We start from the raw sequence: 26,020 nt of genomic DNA, 5'->3' as shown, positions 1-26,020 counted from the left end.
ATTGTTATGTGTGTGGTGTGCTCTGGCGGTCATGGAGTTCACGGCACACTATAAGAGCAGTAAGCAGACATAAGGGGATGTGCGGGGTACATTTAAAAAAAATCGGTAAAGAAGTTAAAAATCGGTACGTGTACCCGCTTTATGTTACTGTTTGAGCGTCAATCTTGCCAATTATACATTGTTCCGTTATATCGCAATTCAACTTCTATGGCCCCGCTCATATCAGATTTTTGTGTGGAACGTATCTACTTCGTGCAAAAATATTTAATGCTCCGCATGTGGGAAAGGAGGGTCGTAATTGCAGAGCCCTTTACTGAATGCTGGGAGAACAGTATATCATGAGCTGCTGTCGACCACAGTTCACGCCCAGACACTTCCATGCAGACTCCCCGGTGTCACATGGCGCCCTACCAAGCCCAGTCTCTTAAAGGCATATGTTTAACAACGCAGTTAACACACAGCTACAAAATGTACAATATTTTCTATACAATGTACGTTTGCACGTTTTTTCTTACGTTCAAATACATTTCCAAAAAGTGTGTTTTAATCATTCTAAATGTGTTTCAAGCGTGTGGGACAGGCAAAACTAAAACAGACAAAAAAATGATATTGTCTGGAATGTATCCCACACAATGAATGGGGGTTCACTGTAGTAGATTTTAGTCAAACTATTCCAAGCAAATCTATGGATCTGCCGCTGTGCGCGTATTTGCACAGAGCCGAGGAATGGAGCTTGACAGGCTCATCAGTGACGCGCTTCTCGCAATCCACTGATATAATAATTATAGCGTCCCCCGTCTTTAGTGGAGGTTGATTGTTCTTGCTGCGAGGTAACACACTTAATTGTACTATGCAAATGAGAGCAATTACAAAGCTTTTAGGTGAAGCGATGACAGCTGAGCTTGGATTTCCACTGAGGCCTCGCCCCAAAACAGTTGTCATGGGAACCCGCCATAAAATAACACTTACACACACACAAACCCACACTACTGTCTAATGGATATAATCTCACGATATGGCCGCAAATTGCCTCCTCTCCAGTTGCTGCTGTTGATCCATTCTTTGATTACTGAATATATTCCCAATTTGGGTTGACTAAAAAAGAGGGTTGGGTTTGTTTCGGAACAACAAAAATACATTTTTTGGAAAAGGCCCTAATGAGATTGTAAAATATGCTCTCACAAACACAGCGAGAGATGCTGGTGTCGACAATCAGTCAAATGTATCAAAAGGAATTTTAGATGTCCCCCCTTCCTCGCTGCGCGCATTTAAAAGTTTGTAATTGTGAGCGTAATGCTGTGATCAAACTGGCCTCATTGTGCATGTGATATGCTGATGAAAGACAGCCACTGATAGTATTGAGCTGCGTCTAAACACTGAAACTCACTGCCAGTCACACTTTTTCAGAGACAAATAAGCCGCGGATGGATGTCTTCGTCTTCCATACAACCAAAATTAGTGTTCCCGGCAACACATTGTTTTCATGGAACTCTCAGATGACAAACATAGAATTTTCATCTTTGTTTTGAACGCCAAATTACAGCAAATAAGTCGAGCACCGCTTCAGTGTTTGCTCCACATCATCGATATGACAATTAATCTTGCAGAGTCTTTCATGAATTAAATATGAACGAGGTGTTCTGGAGGTAAATGACAAGAGGCAGAGCGTAATTGAGGTGGCGGCAACACGGCCTTCCTCGACTAATCTCTGACTGGGTCACGTGACTGGGGCCGCTCCCCCAATGGCGTGCGCTCTTTTCGCCACAAAAGCCGGGGCAGCTGGGAAAATTGATTTCCTCGTGCGAGGTGTGTTTGATAGCTTTTGAAATCAAAAATTGAAATGAACTAACCTGCGCCCTACGCACATAGAGCAAATTAAACAAGCTCGGCGGCGTCTGCATTTTTTCCCCTCAGAGCTCTGCAGACCAATTCCATGATGCTTCTCAGACCAGCAGTGTATTTGTATTAATATCATATTTATATTCATATAAATATTAGTAATTTATAATTCTATTCATGAAACTGTTTTGGTGTTATTGACAATGGATGATTTTTGGGAAAGTTCATTACTTTCATGATAAAAGATTTCATGATAAGAACAGATTTACAAATTGTAAAAATACATTTTTCATATGCAACATATGCATTCTTCATATGATAATACTTATACATTAATTCAAATTAAATTAATTTAATAAAATTGTATGATATGACAATATCTGATTAATTATATATTCTAAAGTATTACGATTTCAACAAAATATGTATTTGTGAAATTAATCGGTTTGCGTGACATTATAATGTATAATGATTCATAATGTGTGCAATTATCTTTATGATGTCAACCAAATCTGTATGTTTTTAAATTAATTCAGTGAAATTTGTTGTATGATATACAACTACAGCATATGTTTAAGCAAATTACATATTTTTAAAGATCAACCAAAGACATTTATTAATTTGTTTAAAAATTTGTTTATTATAGAATATATTGATTCATTATAAATACATTTATGTACTTTTGAATTACATTTTTGACTTCAACCAAACAGTCATCTATTTTTTCGTAATGTGCTTTTTGTTTTAGTTAAAACTGATTGTTAATTAACATATGGATAATTTATCATCTACTCTTTTATCACAGAATGTCCAGTCCGAATGAAATAAACACCCACTAAATTAACACTCAAATATTTCCATATAAATAAAAGTGAACTATGCATACAGTTTTTGTTTTTTTTCCCGTACTACGCCCACTCTGGAATTGCTAATTCCCTCTTCATTACGGGAACAATGTAAACAGCCGCGCGAACACAGGCGCGTATTCCTTTGTGCGAACGAGTCAAAGTGAACTAGATGAGCCGAGGCAAACGAGCGCTGAGAAAAAGGACGTTGCGGCCAGGCAGATGTTGCTGCAGGTGGACGCGAAGATCAATAGGCGCCAGAGTTACCTGAGCCTCTGCAACTCGAAGCAGATGTTAAACAGACTGATGCCCCCTGGAAGGCTGATCAATGGACAGGAGGCAGATGGAGGAGAACATGGAGGACTGCTGCGAGGCACCACTATTTAGAAAAACACAGATACAAAAAAATAAAATAATGTGAGTCACATTTGATAGGTTTAACTTTTTATTATTTTCGGAGGTAGATTCCAATTCTGCCAAAACTTTGTCACGTTACTGACTTAAGTTTTATTTACAGGTAGCTGGACCACGGCGATGACCAGGTGAGAGGAACCGGAGGACTCAGCACTTCCTGCTGGGCTACAAACTTTAGCTCATTAGCAAGCAAAGAGAGGTGTCACACGATGCCAAACGACACCAACCTTTAACGCCCATTAGTCAATTAAATACACACTCAAATGGGGGCGACTCATTTGTTACCAATCTTCCGCTACGAGCACGAGTCACTAAATAATTGTTGTTTGCAGTGAAGAAATAGACTTGTGCTATTCCATACATTATGCTATACTATTATTATACCAATCATAATTTTTTTCCCTCCTGTTTTTTTTTTTTTGAGGGGCGGGGGGGGGGGGTAAATATTGTTAAAAAAAAAACCATTGCATTTACGTTATATACAGTATGTTTTTTTTAAAGAAATAGATTAAAATGTTTTGGTCAGTTGTAAACTTAAAAACGGGTCAACTTGACCCACATAATACTAGGGTGAATAAAACGGAGTGGGGAGGGGCCACAAAAAACAAGTATTTTTTAAAATTAATATATATATATTTTTTATTCTACTGTTCTGCTTGTTTTTTTGTATACCGAAAAATTTTCATTGGTCACTTTGACCCACTGCGTATTTAACATTGATAAAATCAATAAGTTTTAAGATGTACTATATGCAGGTTTTGTTGTTGTTGTTGTAAACTTTATTATGGGTCAATTTTAACTGCAAAATAGGGGGGTAAATGAAAACATAAAAAACATACACAATTTTGAAATACATTTATTTTATTATTATATTTAATCTTGGTGTTATTTGTTTCTTTGACACACCAAAAATGTTCATGGGTCAATGACCAGCTGATCCCCGCCCCACCCCACCTACCCTCATTTTAGTTTTACAGTTGTAAACTTTATAATGAGTCAACATGATAGGAGGGATCAAAACATTTTTCAAATATAGTACATGGTATCCATTGAAGGGTGACAATATCATTTATATTTTAATACCCATAGTAATACCTATGCAGTATAATAATGCACTTTTACATATAATTTTTCACTTCATATTCTCAGGAAACTTCTTTTAACTTTTCATTTCAAGCCAACATTTGGAAAGAGTAAATGGCTTTGAATGAAGGGCGACAAAATAATTTATGTAATAATACATAGCATATTTCACATAGTATATAATTTAATTCAACTGAAACAATAACATGACTATACTGTACACTGAATTTTATTGTACTCAGTATTGAATTATTTTTTTCATGTCAGTTTTGTCAAAATAAAAAAAAATGCTTTTCATTGAAGGGCGACAATATCATATTTTACATCAACGCTCAATAAGTTCTCTATTTATTCATTGTATATAATCATTTCTTTTCAATTTAGTCAATTTGAAGTCATTATGTATTATTTTTATGTAATTATTTTCTTTACTGTTTGCACCTCTCTTTTGTATGCACCCCTCAAACCTCATCTGAGAATGTCGGATGCATTGTGTGCAATAATAGCAGTCCATACACATGACACGTCAAACTGAAACCATTTCCCACGCACTCCAAATCAAACGTCCTGCCAAACAGCACGCACGGAAGGATTGTCTGACAGGGCGCGTCCCCGTGGCCCCGGCTGTCCGAGAAGCAACTTGAACCAGGCGATAACCCGACAGACTTTATCTTGTCTTCGGTGAAGCCTGAAGACGACACTTCAACCGCACACAGCGACGTACACCCCCGAGAGCCCTAACCTTCCCCTCGTCCTCACCGTCGTAGCCTGAAAGCTGTCAGCGGCCTGTTGCTTATTGATGTTTCTGCATGTTTTATGTCTCGGGGAGATATGACGACCGTGACACGGTGCTGATTTCAATCAGCCTCTGCCGAGTGACAGCTGGGGCAAGTGAGAAGAAGTAGAAGAAGAACGAACCAAAAAAAACAACAAAAAAAGGGTTGGGATGTCATTGGCTCAGATCAGATCTGGCCTCGTTCTCCTCCCTTCTAATGAAAATGTTTCATTCACATCTCACGACTCTCTCCCCTGGCTGATGAATTCAAGGAGAAGAAATAAAAGAAGAAACGAATAGCAAAGGGGAAAGAAATTCGGCTTTTGTCCGATTGGGCCAGGGCGAGAAGAGAGGATGACCCCGGAGCCAAAGGTTCTGACACCGCATCAATCCCTTTAGGGGGCGAGGCCTGCCGGACCGGCGCTTGCTGGAGATTACTCGAGCACATCTGAGGGATGGCTCGCTCTATCTATTTCACACATTCTATGCAGAGGAGAGCGGGCCTTGTATGCTTTGGATCCTGAGCTGCCCGTTAAATTAGGTCTGAGATCATTCTGCGGAATGAAGGGGAGCCATCCAAGGCAATTCAATCCCACAAGCATTGACAGAGAGCTTACTGAATCCCAGGAAAAAAGAAGGGGGACATGCATCTATTCCCTCTTTCTCTTTATGATAGCGATGAGGGGCAATGTACCACGGGTAATCCCAATAAGGCTCTTAATTTGCAAATTCAAGTATATGCAGACATGTACCGGTAAGACGCTCCCACGCTGCTTTCTCACATAATGTTGACAAGCATCTATAGTCGCACAACAGGCATCTTTTCAATTCCATTTTTCAATTGAATTCAATCCATTATTTGAAACTCCTAGTTCAATAAACGATCACAACATCAGGTATAGTTACTATAAACCCCAAAAATATCTAATTACACAATGTAAAATACCAATATACAAACTAAACAACATAATCCGAGAGGGTTCCACCAAACACCATGAAACAAAAAAACAAAAAACAAATATAAAATATAATATAAAATATAAAATAGCAAGTGAAAAAATGTGCTAGTTTCAATTTACTCAAGTAAACTCTACCAAAAACAGGACCACAGATTACAGTTGCAATTTCACAATTGACTTTGATTTAGTGAAGTTAAGATGCAGCAATAAAAAATCCGAAATGGTCTCACACTGCAAAACGTGCCCAAATTAGAGGCTATTCGATTAGAATTCTAAATATTTAACATGATATACTGCATATCTATTGAAAAGATTCTGCTCAGGATTAAATGGTTTGCTGATAAACAATGGTAACATTTCAAACATTTAAATTGAAAGTATCGTTTAAAACCGGATTTAGTGTCTCTGAGAATATCTGGCTCTGTCGCTGGCTCCTCTTTGAACAGCGTGTCCTAGTTTTACGACATATGGCGTTTCGAGGTTATGAAAAGGTGCACCGTGATCTAGTTTGCACAGCGGTGTAAGAATACATTGCTATCGGCACAAGAAGGCATGCCATTTATTGCCGGGCTTACAGTTCTTCATTCAATTGCTTTATATTTATGGCCTGTAATTGTTTTCCATACGAATATTTCTTGCAATTATGACTGTGACTGTGTTAGCATAGGTTAGTGAGAGACAACGGTGCATTCAGCCTTATTTACAAATTCGGGTTACGTAGCTACCATAGGAAGGCAACTGTGTCATATTCCGTGAAGCCATTTTTGTAGGTATTTATATAGCATCTAGCCACAACATGAAGATCACTTGCACGATATAAAGAGAGCTAACACAAGCTATATCAAACATTCTGCTAGGGGTGAAACCATTTAACCGTGATATCATTTCAATTACAGTTTTACAGTATATTGTAATTATTGTTAATACCGTATTTTAACGCCTCTAAAGGTAAATGGCTCCATCACTTGCTACTTTTTTTAAAAATTCAGTTTCATTAGCATTAGCATTAGCATTGACAGCTAACAGGACGACGCTTGGTGATAATGATGTTTCCACCTTCTTCGAAATTCATTATGGTGATGCAACTGCAGGTGGCACATAACCAGATTTGACCGTTAAATTAATGTATAGAGATTGGGTCCATTTTAGCGTGCCAGTGTCACGAATGAGTTTAAGGTGTTGGAGTAGGTTATTTGCTGGTGTGTTGTAGTCCTTTAGATTATTCACTAATTATTACAATTATTAACAAACAGCAGTCTTGCTCCATGTTTTTTTTTGTGATATTCGCTTATCATTCGATCATCTATATAGCTTCTTCCTGTTTACATTCGTGTAACCAATAAAAAGAGAGCAACACCCTTTGCTTTGTTGTAATGCATAAAAATGAATTTTGTTTTTTAAAAAGTGCCTAGAGTTACTGAATTGACATTTTTGTATTCAAAACAACAATACATGTTTTTTTTGTTGATACTTGTTTTAGCAATATTGTAACGATCATTCTGGTCACTATATTTGTGACATTAAGTTTCCATATTGTTTCATCCTTACAAAGGTTATGTTCAGTTTTGATTGACACCTATGAAAATGTAAAAAAACAATATGTAATAATATGTTATTATGCTTGGAGTGGTGTACTCTGTAGTATAGAGATACTGCATTTTTCATAATCTTTGACTCTCTTATTTAAATATTAGAGGTGCCCAAAATATTAGACAGCTCTCATCATGTTGCAGTCCAGCGCATAATATTGCTAAATATATATGTCAATCCAAACTGCGCATGATTATCAAATATTTGATACAGGTTTTATATTGACTATCACAGGACGTGTATTTTCATTATTAACTACCAAACAGCACTTATTGAGTTTTTCTTCTTTTATTTACCCGTGTCAGTTTGTCTTATCTATTGTGTTTTCCGCTGTCATCTCTCCTGGACTTTTAAAGTTCTCAAAGTTATTGTTTTCCTCAATCAGATAAAACAGTTTATCCACTGCACTGTCACATTAACAGCACAAGTAGCTGCTATGCCTTGAGTGCAGTCATATTTTTCTTTCATTTTTTTTCTTCCCTGTAAAAACACAATTACACTGGGGGGTGGTCCGTAATGAGATTCAAAACAAAGACCAAATTAGCTGTCGTTAAATTATTTCAATTTCCTTTCCCCGCTAATAGAAGATTGTGACAGGTGTCATAGTTGGCGTCACGTTGGCCCGGCAACATGCTAGAATGGATAATTGATCCATCAAAACGCATCAAGCCCGGGCAATAACTGGCTCCAGACGGAACACGCATGGAAAATCGAATTTTAACCCTGGCGTTGACGGCTCCGCCACGCCCTCGCTCTGTCAATCTACCATGAATTCTCCTCCTGACAACTCTGTTCACATGTTAAATAATTTCAAGCAGCGGTCCGCAACCACCGGTACTGGTCCGTGGGACATTTTCTTCTGGGAAGCACAATAAGACTAAACAAAAAAATATTTATTGATCCAAGTCTCAAAGAAATTTTAGATTGAAATTCGGTGCCTCTACACACGTTAAACTACTCTTCTCAGGTATGTGATAATAGTAAAATCGTAAGCGTACAAGCTGTCAAAAATGAGTCTAAAACAATGGTTTTTGGAGAGCTTTTTTCTTAAAGGGGGAAAGGCCAAACGATAAGACTGAAGAAAAGGCTACAATTTCCAAGAAAAAGACAGCTGCATTTAAGAGCCATTTCAGCATTCCTACTTAAAATATGGGTTTATCACTACAAGTAATTCTCACCCACCAAGTCCCCTTTGTGTAATGTGTATATATCGCAAACGAGGCAACAAAGCAGTCAAAACTACCCCCCCAAAAAAGCACTAAATACTGTCCAATGACCAAAACAAAATTATGGAGTCAGCTGGACAAACTGTAAATAACACACTTTGGGTGTCATGGTATCCTATTACCCCAAGATGGGACCGGCTCGTTGAATAGAAACTCCCACCAATTACAACAAGCACGTCTCTGTCGCCACACTTTTCACTCTGCACTTAATTATTGGCGACAGCTGCTCCACCCATCATTGCACTTTATATCAGAAGGCAGGATGGGGAGCTTTATCTATACAACAAGATATGGACTGACTCATTTTCATTTAGAAGTCTTGAAAGGCAACATGCCTCCCGTACATCAGCACTTTATTAAAGTGGTCTCATAATAACCACTCAACACTTCCAACTGACTGTTTACTGCTTTACAAAGTTCCCTCTTCCTTGAATACACTACAATAGAAACTTTTTCAATGATATGGTCAATAACTATTTTGCTATTGAATGTAACTGAAATGTAAACGCATGCTCTGTTGTTGCTTTGCATTAGTCTCTCAACATGATGGCTTGCCCTAAATGATTTCATGAGATCTAAATAAAGGGTTGAATACTGGAATTTAGCATAAAGGTAATACTTTTTTTTTTTTTTTTTTAAATATAATTTGTTTATATCTGTTTCTATGCTGGTCAGTCAAAATATTTCTTTATGTGAATTTTTTAATTTTTTTTTTTTTTTTTTTTTTTTTTTTTTTTTTAAAAGGTTGACAACCGCTGATCTAAAGGGAGAGGGCAGAGGCGGAGGAACATGAAAGAGAAAAGCAGTCTCCGAGGAACTGTCACACAGAAAGCAAGATGCCACGGGAGGGGCTGGGGGGACGGCTGGGCGAGGAATGCCTTCAGTGGCTCAGCTTTTCACATTTTAATTTGGGGTCTGCGGTGCTAGAGCCTGAGCGAGTGGGTCCTGGGAGTCGGGACTGGTGCTCTGACCCCTGAACATAGACTGTCAGCCCAGCCCGGTGGGGCCGCCGCTTTGAAAGCCGCCGCCAATTCAGCTCCAAGATGTGGCTGAATGGCTGCCATCGCAGCAGACGCCACCACCAGTGAAAAAACAGGTTGCGCCAGGAAGAGAATTTGCTTTCAAAATGTGTTTGTCCTCTGACCTCGTATCCAACCTCGTGGCCCCGCCGCGTTTGAAGCCCGGAGTATGTTTTTTTTTCTTAGAAGGGGCCGATGAAAGGAGGGCCCCTGTCAGTATAAATATATTAATAATCTGACAACTTCATCTGCTTTTGAGGGCCCGGTTTGACAGGCTCACAAAAGGCCGGGTGCTGTCTACACGTCCACGTCTTCCTGTCTGAACAACACACACAGAGTTTATTAAGACATCACACTCCTGCCAGCCATTGATTTTTACAGCCGTCTCTGTCACTTACTGTTCGAGGGCCCCCCGGCGGCAGCACCCAAATCATCGGCGACAGCCTCATGTAAGCCGCAGAAAATGTTTGAGAGGAATGCTCAGTTCAAGTAAATGCGCTTTTTATTTCGCCGTGTCTCTTTCATCTCATATACACTATGCTAGCTCAATTGTGGGATCAGACACTGATACATGACAGAAATTGATTCTATTTGATTTTGTTTTGTAAAAGACAAAGAATGGCTTTTCCCCTTTGTTTTTTTTTTTCTTTTGTATTTTTTGTTTCAGAGCAAATACAGTTGTAGGGGTACAAGCATACCAAAAATTGGGCTAACTTCAAGCATTTTCTCTCCATTCCAATTAAAGTTAGTAAAGCCCCAATTACTGAATGTTTAAAGATTATGCTGAGTGTGTGGTATATTAAGAGTGATTTTTCCTCCCCGATCAGCTTGCAAAACGGCTGGGGCCGACAGTCTTAAATGTCCAGCAAGGTACACACATACTGATGATCGGGCCAAATTTGAGTATTTTACTTCCAATTAGATCAAAAACAGCAAAAGCCCGATTGTCAGCAGTCTGAAAGATTATCCTGAGCAATTATCCTATAGTGTGGGGTATGTTAAGAGTAATTTCTATCTCTCTGATCTGCTTGGAAAAGAGCTGGGGCCTAAACGTTAAGCCGGTATGCACCTACTGATAACTGGGCAAATTTCAGTATTCTCCCTCCTTTGCAATCAACGTCCGCAAAGGCTGTAGTGTTGGATGTCTCAAAAATATTATCCTGTGGTTAGGGGTGTGTTCAAAGTGATTTTTCTTGCTCGATTTGCTCTGAAAACAGTCAGGGTTAACTATCGTAAATATTAGGGGTACAAATATGTCCGATTGTGAGCCTTATTCCCTCCCTTCCGATCAAAGTCAGCAAAATGCCCAAATATCAGATGTCTCTAAAAGATTATCCTGAGTAATTATCCTGTGGTGTGGGATGTGTTAAGATGGACATTTACTTCACCAATCAGCTCAGAAAACAATTGTAAATTTTAAACGACTCAATATTTACAAGGGCAAATCCTTGTGTGTGTGTGTGTGGTCAACACTGAATTGTACCAAGCCACAGACTACAAGATTGTGAGGTGAAACAGAACGATAGCCAATCAGAAACCTTGTTGAAGCTGGCGCTTTGCCAGACACAAAGAGACGCAACTGGCTGTGATGAGTTTGTATAATTTATCACATAAGTCATCTAACACAATCAAATTGACAAGAGTCTGCCTCCGTAGTCTAGTTACCAGTCAGCCTAGCTTCCTCTATTTCCATTTCTACTTTTACTACTACTCGTTCTTGTATTTTCCGACATTCTAGATGCTTTGTGGCACCATGCTGCCTCTCACAGGTCAATGTTGGTAGTATGACAGATATGCAGATATGGTTATCTCGAGTACACCACACACTATACAAGCAGTAAGCACACACACAGAGATTTTTTCCCCCTCATCATGTGTGGCGTCTTTCACATTTAAAAAATGGATTAAGATGCTAAAAAAAAAATTGTTTTTGAAATCGGCGTGTATTCTGCTTAAGTTTTTGATAGGAGCCAGTATGAGATGAACAAAGGAGGAAGGGGGTGGATATGTGTATGTGGCTGTGGAAAAGAGCCCCGCCTCTCAGACAGCGTGGAGAGACAGAGGGAGAGTCGGGGTCAGAGGGAGCACAGGTAATTGAGGTGTCCCCGCCCCTTCCCTCTCCTCTCTCCCCCTTTTTTCCAGGGCTTCTCACCCCATCCTTTCACCCCACCACCCTCTATCGGCACAGCGGGCACAATTACGCTTCCCATCACCCAACCAGCTGGCCCCCGTGATCCTGCACTTCTTACTAAACGCGACTCCATTGGCCCCTTTCCCTCTTAACCTCTCAGCAGCCGTTCTGGGGGGAAACAGGCCGAGCTGCACTGCGCAGCAAACAACAGGAAAAAAAAAAAAGAACTCAAGGCCGTTCTGCTGCTTTTGAACAGTTTGGGAAAATAGGGTCAAATGCAGGTTGTGCATTGAGAATGAAGAGTGGGTTCATAGCAGGTGCGATATGGCCAACGTACAGGCCTCAATTCTCCACAAATTACAGTGACTCCAAAGTTTTACACACTTTGCTGCATCTTCCTTAGTTCAACAATAATAATTACATTGTTTAATAACAGAAAAAAAAACAATTAAACCCCAGTTACATTGGAGATGAAACAGTGTAAAATTAAAAACAAGGAAAAACTTTAAACGTATTGATGAAACTTTTTTTTTAAAATAATTATACTGTATATTAAAATGTTTCCATTTGTGCTTGCATATGTTTATAATATTTTGGATCCTCGTAACAAAGCATAACGGAACAGAATATTGTAAATAAAAGTCTCTGTCAATCAAAACTGAGCAAGCTTACACTGTACACAGTGTATACTGTGTGTGCGTCTCTCTCTCTCTATATATATATATATATATATATATATATATATATATATATATATATATAGACACACACACACGTGTGTATATATATGGCGGATGACTGGTTAGAGCATCTGCCTCACAGTTCTGAGGACCGGGGTTTAATCCCCGGCCCCGCCTGTGCGGAGTTTGCATGTTCTCCCCGTGCCTGTGTGGGTTTTCGCCGGGTACTCCGGTTTCCTCCCACATCCCAAAGACATGCATGGTAGGTTAATTGACGACTCTAAATTGCCCGTAGGTGTGAATGTGAGTGCGAATGGTTGTTTGTTTGTATGTGCACTGCGATTGGCTGGCAACCAGTTCAGGGTGTACCCCGCCTCCTGCCCGATGATAGCTGGGATAGGCTCCAGCACGCCCGCGACCCTAGTGAGGAGAGGCGGCTCAGAAAATGGATGGATGGATGTAAGTGTGTATACACACACAGGTAATTTACAAAATGGATTAAATATTTTAAGCAAACCCAAGACACATTGAATTGTACAGTAGCTCCTCAGTTTACTTACGTCTCAATCTACAACGTTTTTTGGTTATGACCCTTCGCCCATAAATTAGGAAATACTCGTTTCGACTTTTGACATTTTCCTTGTTAATACAAACGGCATATAATGAACCAATTTGCAAGAAGATATAATGTTTTTTTTTTTTTTGTTAAATCTGCAGCAAAACGTTTACTACTGATGGCCTTGTGTTCTACTGCAATAATAATAATAATAATAATAATAATAATAATACATCCATCCATCCATTTTCTGTTCCGCTTTTCCTCACTAGGGTCACGGGTGTGCTGGAGCCTATCCCAGCTGTATCAGAGCGAGAGGCACCCTGAACTGGTCGCCAGCCAATCGCAGATAATTCATTTGAAAAGTAATTTACAAACGCTTCACAATACAGGCCAGCAAGATGTAATTGTGACTCTTCTAATAGGATAGCATAGGTTAGTTTAAAAAAATCAGAGATGGAACTTCGCTGCAAATCAAAACATTTCCCGGTCAAACACTTATAGAACAATAGGAATTACTCTGTTGGTTGAAATTAGATGAAATATGTGACGTGTTAATGGATGAACGTGACAAACAATCAGCAATTATTTGTCCGCTCTAACGACCCTAACAAGTTGAATCAAGCAAAAGTGTCTTTCAACATGTACGTTAATTGCACGTCTATTTCCAGATATGGACACCTGCGCGTTGGTCTGATCCGATTCCTCCAATACGCTCGGGGTGTCTCTTGATAGACAGCATTTTCACTCCATCCCCTCGCGTTAATGATCGGCGAGGGGCTCCCGCGGTGTTATTACCTGAAATAATACCATATGGTAAAATGTAAACAACATCTGCATATTCATGTCACAACTTCATCTCTTTAATTAGTTCCAGCAAAGCAGTTTAGCCTCTGAGCCGCGCCCCCCTCCCCTTTCCTACATCCCTCCCTGTCAGAGCCGTGCCCCGCTGTCGCTCCTGACAGTCCTCCCATTGTTCACTTGACGCTGCCTAGCACTGACGGCTTTCAATGCCAGGAGCGTCTTTGCAGGCCACAGATCAGGTGAAGTCAGTTAGGGAGGCTTCTCAAACCTGTCTTGTCCCTCCTTATCGAGCAGATCCATCGTTTTTTTTTGACAATCACTTATTAAAATGGTTTATCATACTGCAGTCTGCGAGCCGTAACCTGGGGGTTCCGGAAAATAACAAAATAAATTATTAAAATGAACCCCAGTATATTGCGGGGATACATTCTCGGGCCACCCGCAATACTTGAAAATCTGTGATACCAATACTCCCCCCCACACACTTTAAATTTCAACTTAACTAGAAACACTTCCACTTGTTAAAACATTTTAAACACATATTTGAACATGAAAAACAACTTGCAAGCATAAAACACATAGGAAAAACAATTATTATAGTGTGTGTGTACATGTATATACCTTTAAGAGGCGGGACTTGGTGGGGTGGCACGTGCCGCCAGCAAGTCTGTCGGGATGTAAGCTGTGGCCGACAGCACCTCCTGCGTGAGTGTGCTCATTGTGATTGTGTTGTATCATTCTCCTGGTGGTCAATAAACGGCTAAGAAGTGCACCAGATCTTGATGTAACCTGTTTTGCATGATAAATATCTCATCCTACAGTGATCCACTGTACAGTAAACACTGTTTGGTTTAAAAGACAAATTGATTCATTTGAGTGACGCCCAACAAAAAGTGGTTGAAATGTGACCTTTATCGCTGTTAGGACACCAGACAAAGTCATGCATGCAGCTGAGGTGATGATAACAGATATTTTTCTTTTTGATCTATTTCAATCCGAGCAGAGATAAGCAAATCCTGAGAAATGTGACAAGCTCCTTGAATCATTTGTCTTTGACGGGTAACACCGATTTAATGTCATGAAATGGAAAATGCATAGTTGTCGATGACCACCAAGTATGACACCTGACATCATCTTAGGCAGATAAAGATTGAATTGAAACTGCTTGTCCAGGTTCCCAATTACAATTTGATACCCATATCAGATTTATTGATTACTTTTATTTATAAAGATAATCAATACACCAATCAATCAATTTCTGTCTGTTTCCAGGTAGATTTTAAGTGACACATCCAATATGGCTGTATTTACACAAACGAAACATGATACAACCCGCATCCGCCTAAATTGCATATAGATAACTCCAAAAGCGCGAGCACCTCCTTCCTGCTGGGGCTCTTTTGGGCAAATTCGCAAGTAGGAATTTGTCAGCTTTAAGAGATTCTAAAAATGATCAAAATTTGACGCCATGCTCCACCCACATTAGATGGAGTAGGCAAAAAAAAAAACTTAGCATTGCTCATCTGTCTAGGATACGTGCTTCCAATTGAAGCACATTTGGGCAAATTCCTTAATAGGAGTTCAAATTATAAGCACGAGACCTTTTCCAAATAGTCTGCTTCAAACCAAAATGGCTAACCTCCTGTTTTATTCTGGGCATGGGTCTTTGAGACTTTGTCATGTGTCCTGTCATGATATACATGTCCGCCTCCCCCGAACTTCACATGTCTCTCTGAAACTGGTGTATGCGGTTTTACTTTTCATAGGTTGCTACTAAGGGAGTTTTGGAAGGTCGTGTTCAGGACCCCTACAATACATACATTATCATCAGTATGCAGGTCCTTTCAGAAAATCAGAGGCCCTCAGAAAGGTAATTATTTAACAAAAACAGCAACTTCAAGAGGGCCTTCACACTGCCTAGTGCCCGGGCCTTAAAAAAAAATAAAAGAAATCCATGGTGGGACATGACGATACCAGTAGCAGAGAATTCCCAGAGTCAATCTTGAATTCCATTGGGCCGTTACAATGCAGACTAGCACAATGAAAGACAAAAACAGGACAGAAATATAAAAAAGAAAAAGAAAAAAGGAAAAACAGGGCTATGTGGCATGAGAAGCTCAAGTGGGCATTCTCTAATTAAATTCTCCTTCATCATAGGCTCATTTGTGCGCAGGCATTATAATACTTTTGACCCCCGTGTAGCCTGAACGCTAACATGCCTGAGGAGAAAGGGAGGGGAAAAGAGGAGAGAAATGAAAGAGGGGGGAAAAACATGAAGCAATATCTTATTAAAGGGAGTCAGGCGTGTTTTGGCCCTGTTCGCTTGATGGCTGGCTCTCAGTGTCGCGACCTACTGGCGTCGGAGCTAATACGGCAGTGTACGCCGCGTCATTGTTCTCAATCAATAACTAATTATCAAAGTACTGGCTCCGACTGGTATTGTCCTCTCGGCCCGGAGCCCCTTGTTGTGCACTGAATGACAGAAAAGGGGAAGAAAGGGGAACAGAGGGTGGCTTTTGGCCGCACACTGATGTGCTGCCGCCACAACATCCTTGCAAGCCTTTCAAGATACACTGTGCCGTCAGTTTGCATTAGCATCCCATACTAATTAATATGAATTAGAACAGAAGAATTTTTGTTGTGGCCGAATGTCATAACGATACCCCGGGAGACAAAGATGGGGGAGAGAACAGGACACAAGTAAGAAAAGAAAGACAAGCAGAATGCTGCTAGTGACTGCTTTAAAGCAGTGTTCACACATAAGACAATAGAAAAACCTCCAAAAAGTACATACCACCATTCAAAAAGTTTGGGGTCACTGAGATATGGCCTTATTTTTTGAAAGAAAATAAATGCATTTTCAATGAAGATGATCAGAATTTACAGTCAAGATGTTGTTATTGTGCTGAAAAAAAACATTGATTTTCTTTAAAAAAATGACAGTTCCAAACTGGAAATTGCTGCTTTAAACAACGGGAAGGGAGGGAGGCAGTAAAATTGGACGGCCACATTTCATTATTTCAAACTTGTTTGCGAGCAGGATTTTTAACTCAATATAAGGGTGCCGTCCCCCTCCCCAAAAAAAGGAGCGTCTGCCGTACCTTAAGCATCACCAGGTTCAAACACGGCACTCTAATCGTTGCTACAATGTCCTTTTATCACCTTGTCATTGTTGGTTGCTTTTTACAAATGAGCTGACAGAAATAGAAGGAGCCAGTAATTTGTAGCTGGCAACACTGGCTGGATTGTGTGCTGGTGCCTGTCTGTCTCAGTGCTTCCTAATGGGGTGGCTCGTCCTGTCATCCCACGTGGCAGCACAGTTCACTTCTCCTCAATCCCGTCGGTGCCACAGGCACCAGGACCGGGGGAGACGGAGGGGGGCGGGGTAGGCAGCCCCCAGGAGCCCAGGGGGTGGCTGCTTGCTTGCCTCAGTGGTGGGCAAGGGTCAGCCTGGTAAAAAAGTGCAGCCTCAGGACAGTCAGTCTAATCCCACAGCAAGAGCATGGCAGCTGGAGCAGGCCATCCGTTCAGTGTGTAATGATATCCCTTGCCCTGGATCTGATGTCTGACCTCATTACCAGAGTTTAATTGTGTTTCTAACAGTTTTTTTTCTTCCCTGCTTGGGCCTCTTTCTCTTTTTTTGACAACACTCCAGATTTTTCCTCTTTTTGCTTACTAAAATTCATGAATTACCAAAACTATGTGGACGTTAGACTGCATGGTGGAGGACTGGTTAGCACATCCACCTCACAATGCTGAGATCAAGGTTCATATCTGTGCTGCGTGTTTGCATGTTCTCCCCGCGCCTGTGTGGGTTTTCTCCAGTTTTCTCCAACGCTCAAAAGACATGCATGGTAGGTTAATTGAAGAATCTAAATTGTCCGTGGGTGTGAATGGTTGTTTATTTATATGTGCCCTGTGATTGGCTGGCGACCAGGTCAGGGTGTACCCCGCCTCTTGCCCAAAGTCAGCTGGGATAGGCACCAGCACACCTGCGACCCTAGTAAGGATAAGCGGTACAGAGAATCGAAGGATGGATGTGGACATTACTGGACTGAATCACTGTTTCAAAAGAGGAAATCGACATTGCTACATACAAGTAGATACAGGCATGTCCATTTGAGATACAGTGGTACCTTGACTTGAGTGCCTCGAGTTATGAGCAGTCGCTTAGTCGATTTTTTGCTTTGAGTTGTGAATGAGCTTCTGATACAGCGCCGCTCGAGTGAAGTGTGGAATTTTTTTTTTTTTAGCAATTAATATATTTTAATGGCCTTTCATGTGGACAAGGTGATCCATGGTTGCAGAGGCACTTTTAGCCGAAAGTCAAACACACAAATACAAAATGAGAACACTCGCAAGGAGCTGTTGTAGGGCCACAACCCATGCCCAGACGCTCACAGTGAACCAACCGACCAAACCGACTCTGTGGGTGTGACCCATGGGGGTTGTTGTTGCCAGAACTGGTCACTCACATAAGGGTTGTTGTTGCCAGAACTGGTCGCTCAACTAGCTGATTGCAAAATGGCTCGTTAATAGGCACTTTATCCATGGAGTGAGACAATCTTTGGGGCAGGGATGTCAGGACAACTTTGTAAAGTGACATGATGACAAATCTCTTAAGAGAGGGACTTTCTTGTTAGACATAGATGGTTTTTTTCACCTCTAACAAAACTAACTAAATGGTCCTCTCTGTCTAGAATTTGGACATAGTTCATTCATTCATTCATCTTCCATTCTGCTTACCCTCACTAGGATCGCGGGCGTGCTGGAGCGTATCCCAGCTATCTCTGGGCGAGAGGCGGTGTACACCCCGAATTAGTCGCCAGCCAATCGCAAGGCACATTTAAACCAACAAACATTCGCACTCACATTCATACCTACGGGCAATTTAGAGTCTTCAATTAAACTACCTTGCATGTTTTTGGGATGTGGGAGGAAACCACAGTACCTGCAGAAAACTCCACACAGGCGGGGCCGGGATTTGAACCCGGGTTCTCAGAACTATGAGACAGATGTTTGCGTCTTCAACAACCAAGAAGAGTCCAGTTGCCTCAGTTTTACTTTGGCAGATTACCATCACCTGAGAATTGACAGAAACTTGGAGGGACAGTACATAGATATTTAGTATATAGTTTAAATAATATTCTAAAATATACGGTCTTAACAACAATACAAACATTTATAAACACACGATTGCATTCAATATACAGTATGTTATGTATATTCTCAGCAACCATAGAAGACACAGCTCAAAAACAAAGCCCAAGTCACAAACCTGACATTTCAGAAACAACATAGAATGAACGATACAACTTTTCTCCCACTAGCAAATAACAAGTGGTTCTTGAAATCAAACCCCTTCAAAATAGAACAGAATGTATTACCCAACAGTTAATTAACACCTTTGGAAACTACCTGGTCCTTATCACTTTTTGTTCATTACCGAGCAGTGTGAAAACGCAAGACAGCATACATAAACAATGACAGTGTTGCCAAGACTTCTAATTAGATACCCTTTGGAATTTACTGCAATGTATGTGACATTCTGTTGAGCTACATTGATGTTAAATGCCTAACAAAATGTTAATTTTATCCATAGTAAAATTAATGAAATTAGGTCAAATTCCAATCCCCGAATGACAAATTACTTAAGACTACAAGAGGACCCTGGGTTTATGAAGGATCCCAGAGACACAATTTTGAGGTTATAAACTGCGCAATGAGCTACTTTGTAGTTTGCTCAGTAGTATAAGAACCCGTGGTCGCGCGGAACAAGAAAGCACACTCAGTTACATCCGTACCTACTGTTTTTAATTTGATTGTTTTATATTCATGGCCTACAAAAGTTTGTCATACAAATATATGTAATAAAGACTTTACTACAGCATTAGCATGAGCTAGTGATAGACTATAGTGTGTTCCAACAGTACAGATTTCGTTTATATGATATATTTATATTGATGATGCAGCATCAGCAGCAACTGGGGTTTCAGTATCTTGCTCAAAGACACATGGTCACAGGAGCTCAGTATCGAACCCACAACTTTTGTGTTGAGAGGCAACCACCCTACCAAGTTAGTCATGCCGCATTTAATTCCCAAGGGCTTGGTGTTTAACCCTGCAAATAGCGATGTTTCACTGTATTGCAAGTTCCAGTCTCGTTTGCTGTAAGATATTACAGCAGGCATTGTGTGTCCCCACCCCCTAACCCCCACCCTTTCTTTAAGAAAAACGGTATGGACAATTGTTCATGTAGGTTGAAGGACCAGTGAGCTAAGCAATGAGCTGCCCCTTTGCCATGAAGAAAACTACTTTCCATGCTATTCAATATGAATAAAGGAAGGAAAAAAAACAACACTGCAGCTGCTGGGTGCTACAGTGACAGCAGTGCTCTTCCCTTGCCCAGCCTCCTGCCTCCCACACAGATCAAGAGCTATTGTCACCACAGTCCTACTCCAAGCAGCTAAGTTCCAGCCCTCGCAACCCGGCCCTTACCCGGCTACTTCTGTGTCGTGCGGATCAATCCGCCGTATTTAAGGGCACCACCGCTCTTTTGAAAACATCAAATCTCAAATCAACAGGACACTCCATTGGGTGTTAAGTGCAGGCAAACTCTGAAGTATGGTGGCGGTGAAAGGTTAGACGCAGAAGGCATCCCATGTGTGCAAACAGTGCTTTGGTTAAAATGATGCTGCACTGTATTGAAAATGTCTCATTACGACTCCCGCCTCTCAGTTTTGTTTGACTCAGCCAGTGAAGTAATGTGCCCTTGAAAAACAGACCCCAATTAATTCTTTTGCATTGTGCGTGCAGATAGATTTTCCAATATTCTCATCATGAAAGAGCAATTATAACTCCATGATTCATAACACGCACACTCCATTTCGAAGCTGCTATTCTTGCCTATTGCCAGAGAAGAGGATAAAACCATGAAAAGCCCTAATCCTGCTACGGGCAGCAGACTAATGAGCAGTCTGTCTCAGGCATGTGATATCCTGGCTGAGGCCGGAGCAGCACGTCACGGGGGTCAGCTCCTAATGGAAGGTTCCACGGCTTCCCCCCTCTGGAGAAGGGCGGAGACAACTTACGTTGACCTGTTAAGTCAAGTTACTCTCCTCTGACCCTTAAAAAAGATGACTACATGTGGGAGATTGTCAGGATATCTTCCTGCTGCTTTAAAAATGAGAAGGTAAAATAATGTGTTAACAGTGGAATATTTGGAGGATGTAAATTCAAAGAGCAAAACTTGAGCCTATTGGGCTGTTGCTTAGAATTAGGACATAGTTGGGACTTGAGGCAAGGGGCAGTTCACCGATGGACATTCAGTGTATCAGATCCCACTGTCTCTGACATCAGCGACCGATGCGCTGCGCAAACTCTGATCCGAGGTGGCATATAAAAAAGGGTCGCAGCCAAAAGGTATTTGTAAAATGCAGGGAAAAGAGGGAACAAATTAAATAGGAAAGGAAAAGTGCATGCAGGTGATGAGGGGAAACCAGGCTGAATAGTATTGCTGGACTTGACCGAGCTGTGCAAATAGTCACAGGATTGCAAAGTCAATAGCATGTGCAATCTTCATAGAGAGAAATCTATAATCAACAAAAATCCATATGGAGGGCTGAATGCCAGAGTTTTTTCCAAATGTCAGAGGTGTGTATTGGTAGAAGGGCAGGAATGACAGATGAAGCGCGGCGAGGTAAGAGGCAGAGACACCAGGACAAGCAGACTATGTGCTGATGAGGTCCTGGACAGTCAGAAGGATCCAAAGAGCAGCAGCCGGGGGCCAGGAGAGCACCCTTCCCCAAGGCTGATCCCTACCCAAAAGCCAAGAGGAGTCAGCCGAGCTACTGCTATCTAATGGGGAGGTCGTTCGCTTGAAATTAAACAGGTTAACAGTCCGTCTCTACTGCGGGGTGAGCCAATGTGAGAGTGGATTTCTTTAGCAGCAGAGCTACGGAGTGGCTACTTTGTTGATATTGAATATTTTCATTCAAGAAGGCAACACTTCATCACCAAGCCTCAGAACTACACTCAATTAGTGTGCTGATCAGTGTATGCGGGGCATGGAGCGGACACACAACCAAAAACAAATACCCACCCACCACATCGACAGCTTCACCAAACAATCGAGAATGTGCGGCTTATTTAGCATTGTGCTTTGACGTGATGGTGTGTCCATGTAGTCCGGCCGTCGCTTGAAAATGCCGATCTTTGTCCTGCCTTGATGACGATTCATGGGCAGAGAAACTTGGTTTGGGGGTGGTATTATGTAGATTAGCTGGCTTGTGACATCACAATTAGGCAAAATTCAGAATGGCTTGCTCAGAGACACATTTTGTGAAAAAGACAGCTCAGAAAAGATTTACTTGGTTGTGCAATTTCACACTTGATGGATGGGAAGGAACTCCAGAGCCCCAATTACAGGTATTTGTATACAAGCAATTAAAAAGAGTAACTTTTCCATAATGTCTCCTTTAAGTAGCATATTTTTCATGATGTAGGCATTTTATACTTTCAGCCACTTCCCCCCGTTTTCCATTTCTCTTCGGAAAATCCTTTCCAATGCCGTTGCTATTCTTCTTTTCACCTCTTTTAAGTCATTATGAATGTGTTCCTTCTCTCACTCTAGCCTCCTTCTCCTAGTTTAATCTTGAATAAAATAAGCGCAGATTTGCTGGAAAATCAGTGGCTTTTGTGTGTGGCTGCAGGAGCATGGTGAAATGTTTGGACACTAATACCCATTCATTTCACTAGCGCTATAAATAAAAGCTGCCAGAGCCGCGGCCGCCATGAAGTGGTATTCTTTGGTGCCCAGCAGGATGTCCTGTTCACATTAGCGCAGCGGGGCAAACTGCCCTGGAACAGCCAGACAACTAAATCAAGACATTGTCAACTTCTGACAAAATTGTCATGGGAGGTGGAGAACGGGCTTGTGCATGTCTGCTTGCCCACATGCATTACAATACAGGGAGAGCGGGGGGAAATACATCTTTTCAAAATTGTGCTATATTCTTGAAAATAATTGCTTTAAGACTTACACCATGGGGTTCACATGAATAAGGCAAGATGAGAGGCAGCGCTTAGCTGGAGAAATATAAGCTTAACCTTCACCAGCCTCCACTTCTGACAAGCTGTTTTTTTTCCTCCATCCATCCTAAAATGCCTTGCCAAATTCTACTTGGTTGGAGGCAGCTTCAAACAAGAGTATTATGAGTGGCATAATTGATTAATTGATTGCTAACAATTTGGTTGATTGTGTGGAATTGACGGCAAATTGAGTCAAAATGCAGTGCTTGACATCAGCTATGAGAAGTTGCGCTACCGCTATTCCAACTTTATTTTGCTCACACTGCCTTTGAAACAGGAATCCAGAACATTCCAGGAGCTTCTTTATCCCCATCCTGAAAAAAAAAAGTTCACTGATCATTTGTCAAACGCTCATCCCGAGAACGTACCATCCGCTGCTTGCATTTTACTGTGATTACCCAAATAAGCCATAACAATATGGCTTATTTGCAATTTTTTCCAACTGGAGGAGCGTCATGTACTTGTCTATTTCTAGCTTCTCTGTAATTTACCAAATTGTCTTTACTGTTGAGGAATTTTTCAACAAGCTCCATGTTGAAGTGTTAACTGTTCACATTTTTAAGTCAAATCTGCACACACTGAAACATTCTGATCTGTATTCAGATTTGCTCTATTAAATGGGATAGAAACTAGAAGAAAAAGTACACATTTTTCATTTATCGAATGCTTGCTGTACTGTATATACTGATGCTCTAAGGCCAAATTTTACAGTTCCTACAATGATAAGGCTCTGGGTTCCAATAATTTTCAGCCACCTAATTACCAAATGCACATGGCTCTGCAACCTGTATGTAAACTTTCCTAATCCCCCCAACCAAATGGGGTGGGGGGAGATCAGAGCTAATTCTTACAGCCTCTGTATTAAACAGACACAGGGTCAGAGCAAACAGCACACATGTGGCAGAATGTCATAAAGTGTACGCCTTTTAAAAACGGAGCAAGATTTGCACGTGGTTGATTGCCTGATCTCCACAGAGGTTAACACTTAGGCAGTGCTAAAAGCTGCTGGGGTCTGAAAGCGAGTCCCTATCATCAGAGGAGGCCTTAGTGCCAACAAGACCCAGATAATGACAACTTTGACCTCAGCTAAGTACATAACACAGCGAGAGCTCTTGGATGTGCTGCCTGGAACAATGTACGAGGGAAACGGGGGGGGAAAAACGCTGGGCCAGAGCCACAGCTGGGAGATACCTTGCCAGTAGGGCTGCCATTTTGACGAGGACCATGTTGAGCTTCTCAATTAGTTGGATAGGAGTGAGAGAGAAAATATATGAGAGAGAAGGTTTCCCCCCATCTTTTATTACTCAGGGATGAAGCATTAGGTCAACTTCATGGGAAATGGAATGAAATACGGTTTGGTAGTGCCACCGTGAGGTTGCAGAAGGATTTTGTGAAGCGAAGGGCATTTGGACTAAATCCAGAGCACCCCCCACCTCCCTCTTTACTTTGGAGTTGTGTGAACTGGAGATGAGAGGACTGTTCCCCTCTCTCTGCAGTCCCTAAGTTGGGAGTGTCTTTGCTGCAGGGTTCAGTGGACCTTGAGAAAACACCAGCGAAATCAGTCACCATCATCCCTCCTGGGAGCAAAGCTGACTGGCCACTTCTGAGGCTCCACTGACCCAAGGCCTGAACCCTGCTGCTCTCCATTCCCTGCCCCGATGCAGCCACTGGGAATCTATGACCTCAAGTTTATCGAGAACCACACACACTTGTAAAGCCATGGCTGACTCTGTCATGATTTCTTTAAACGGCGTGCGTGCCCTCCACTGGTTTTTAATTGTGTAACCTTCTGTTACAGTTGGCCAGATGGGTCTTAATTGGTTGGCTGTGGGAGCATTTTATTAAAAAGGCGTGAGTGAGTGGGATTGCTGTGACATACTGGTCAAATGATAAAGGCGATGTAACCGTCGCACAAAGGAGTTACCAACCTAGCATGCTGGTGGGGGGTTGTGTTGTGGGGTCTGTGTTTAAAACGTGATGGCATGGAAGGCCAAGAAGTCAAATGTTTATTTCCCGTTTTATTAAACCAGGTGTGGCAATATTTAATGTTTTTTTTCATTTCAGGCTAACAATATCTCTATAGAAGATATGTTCCACACTTATGTCACCACTAGCGTTCGTGTTGCATAAACTTGTTTAGCAGCAGTCATTTTGACGCAATAAATACTTAAGTTGTAGGAAAGATCCTGGCTTTAGCAATGACATTTATCATTGATTCCATTCATATTTGAGGTTTCAAGAAGCTTTATTTTATTTCTTTGTATTTATTTTTGTTTCAGTTTTGTTTCATTTAGTTTACTTTTTAAAGATAATAGTACACTTTGTCATGCAAAGACTTGGGAATGGTTATAAGGAACATTTCACAGTCTATGTATGACTGTGGCGGCACGGCAGACGACTGGCAAGGACATCTGCAACGGACATCTGCCTCACAGTTCTGAGGACGTAGGTTCAAATCCGGCAAAAAGGCATGGAAAGCCAAGACAATACCTAAAATGTATCAACAATCAAACAGCAATCCAGCCCCTTGTCAGTACAAATGAATATTAGCTGTTTCAGTCCTGACGGCCCACAAAAAGGTCTCATTGCCAAGGTGTGAGTCAAGACATCTCATGATGGGTACGAACAGAGAGCTGTGTCAGCACCATCGCAAAGTAATTGTTGCAAAACATAACGTTGGCCTTGGTTACAAGCGCATATCTAAGCTTCTGAACGTTTCAGTGAGCACAGTTGGGACCATAATACATAAATGGAAAGCCAATCATACCACCATAAATTTGCCTCGATCAGGTGCTCCTCGCACGATTTCTGACAGAGGAGTGCAAAGAATAATCAGAAGAGTTGTCCAAGAGCCAAGGACCACCACCATGTCACAAGGAAAACAGTAAGTAATTTACTCCGCTGCCATGGCCTGTACGTATGCTCACCACGCAAGACCCAATTGCTGAAAAAAAAAGCACGTCAAAGCTCGTTTAAAGTTTGCTGAACAACATTTGGACAACACAGTTA

At 41.2% G+C, this 26,020-nt stretch overlaps 1 long non-coding RNA gene across 1 annotated transcript in view; it reads right to left on the bottom strand.

Annotated features, from left to right (window-relative positions):
- Nucleotides 1-2,957: 2,957 nt before the first annotated feature.
- Nucleotides 2,958-26,020, bottom strand: part of LOC133402378 (uncharacterized) — a 96,128-nt gene continuing 73,065 nt past the window's right edge. Inside the window, exon 3 of the long non-coding RNA XR_009768512.1 lies at nt 2,958-3,063. This is a non-coding gene — a long non-coding RNA (uncharacterized LOC133402378). The remainder of the gene's footprint in view (nt 3,064-26,020) is intronic.

This window comes from Phycodurus eques, chromosome 5 (genome assembly GCF_024500275.1).
Source record: "Phycodurus eques isolate BA_2022a chromosome 5, UOR_Pequ_1.1, whole genome shotgun sequence".
Classification (NCBI taxonomy): Eukaryota; Metazoa; Chordata; class Actinopteri; order Syngnathiformes; family Syngnathidae; genus Phycodurus; species Phycodurus eques.
This window is presented reverse-complemented; position numbering and strand designations above follow the sequence as displayed.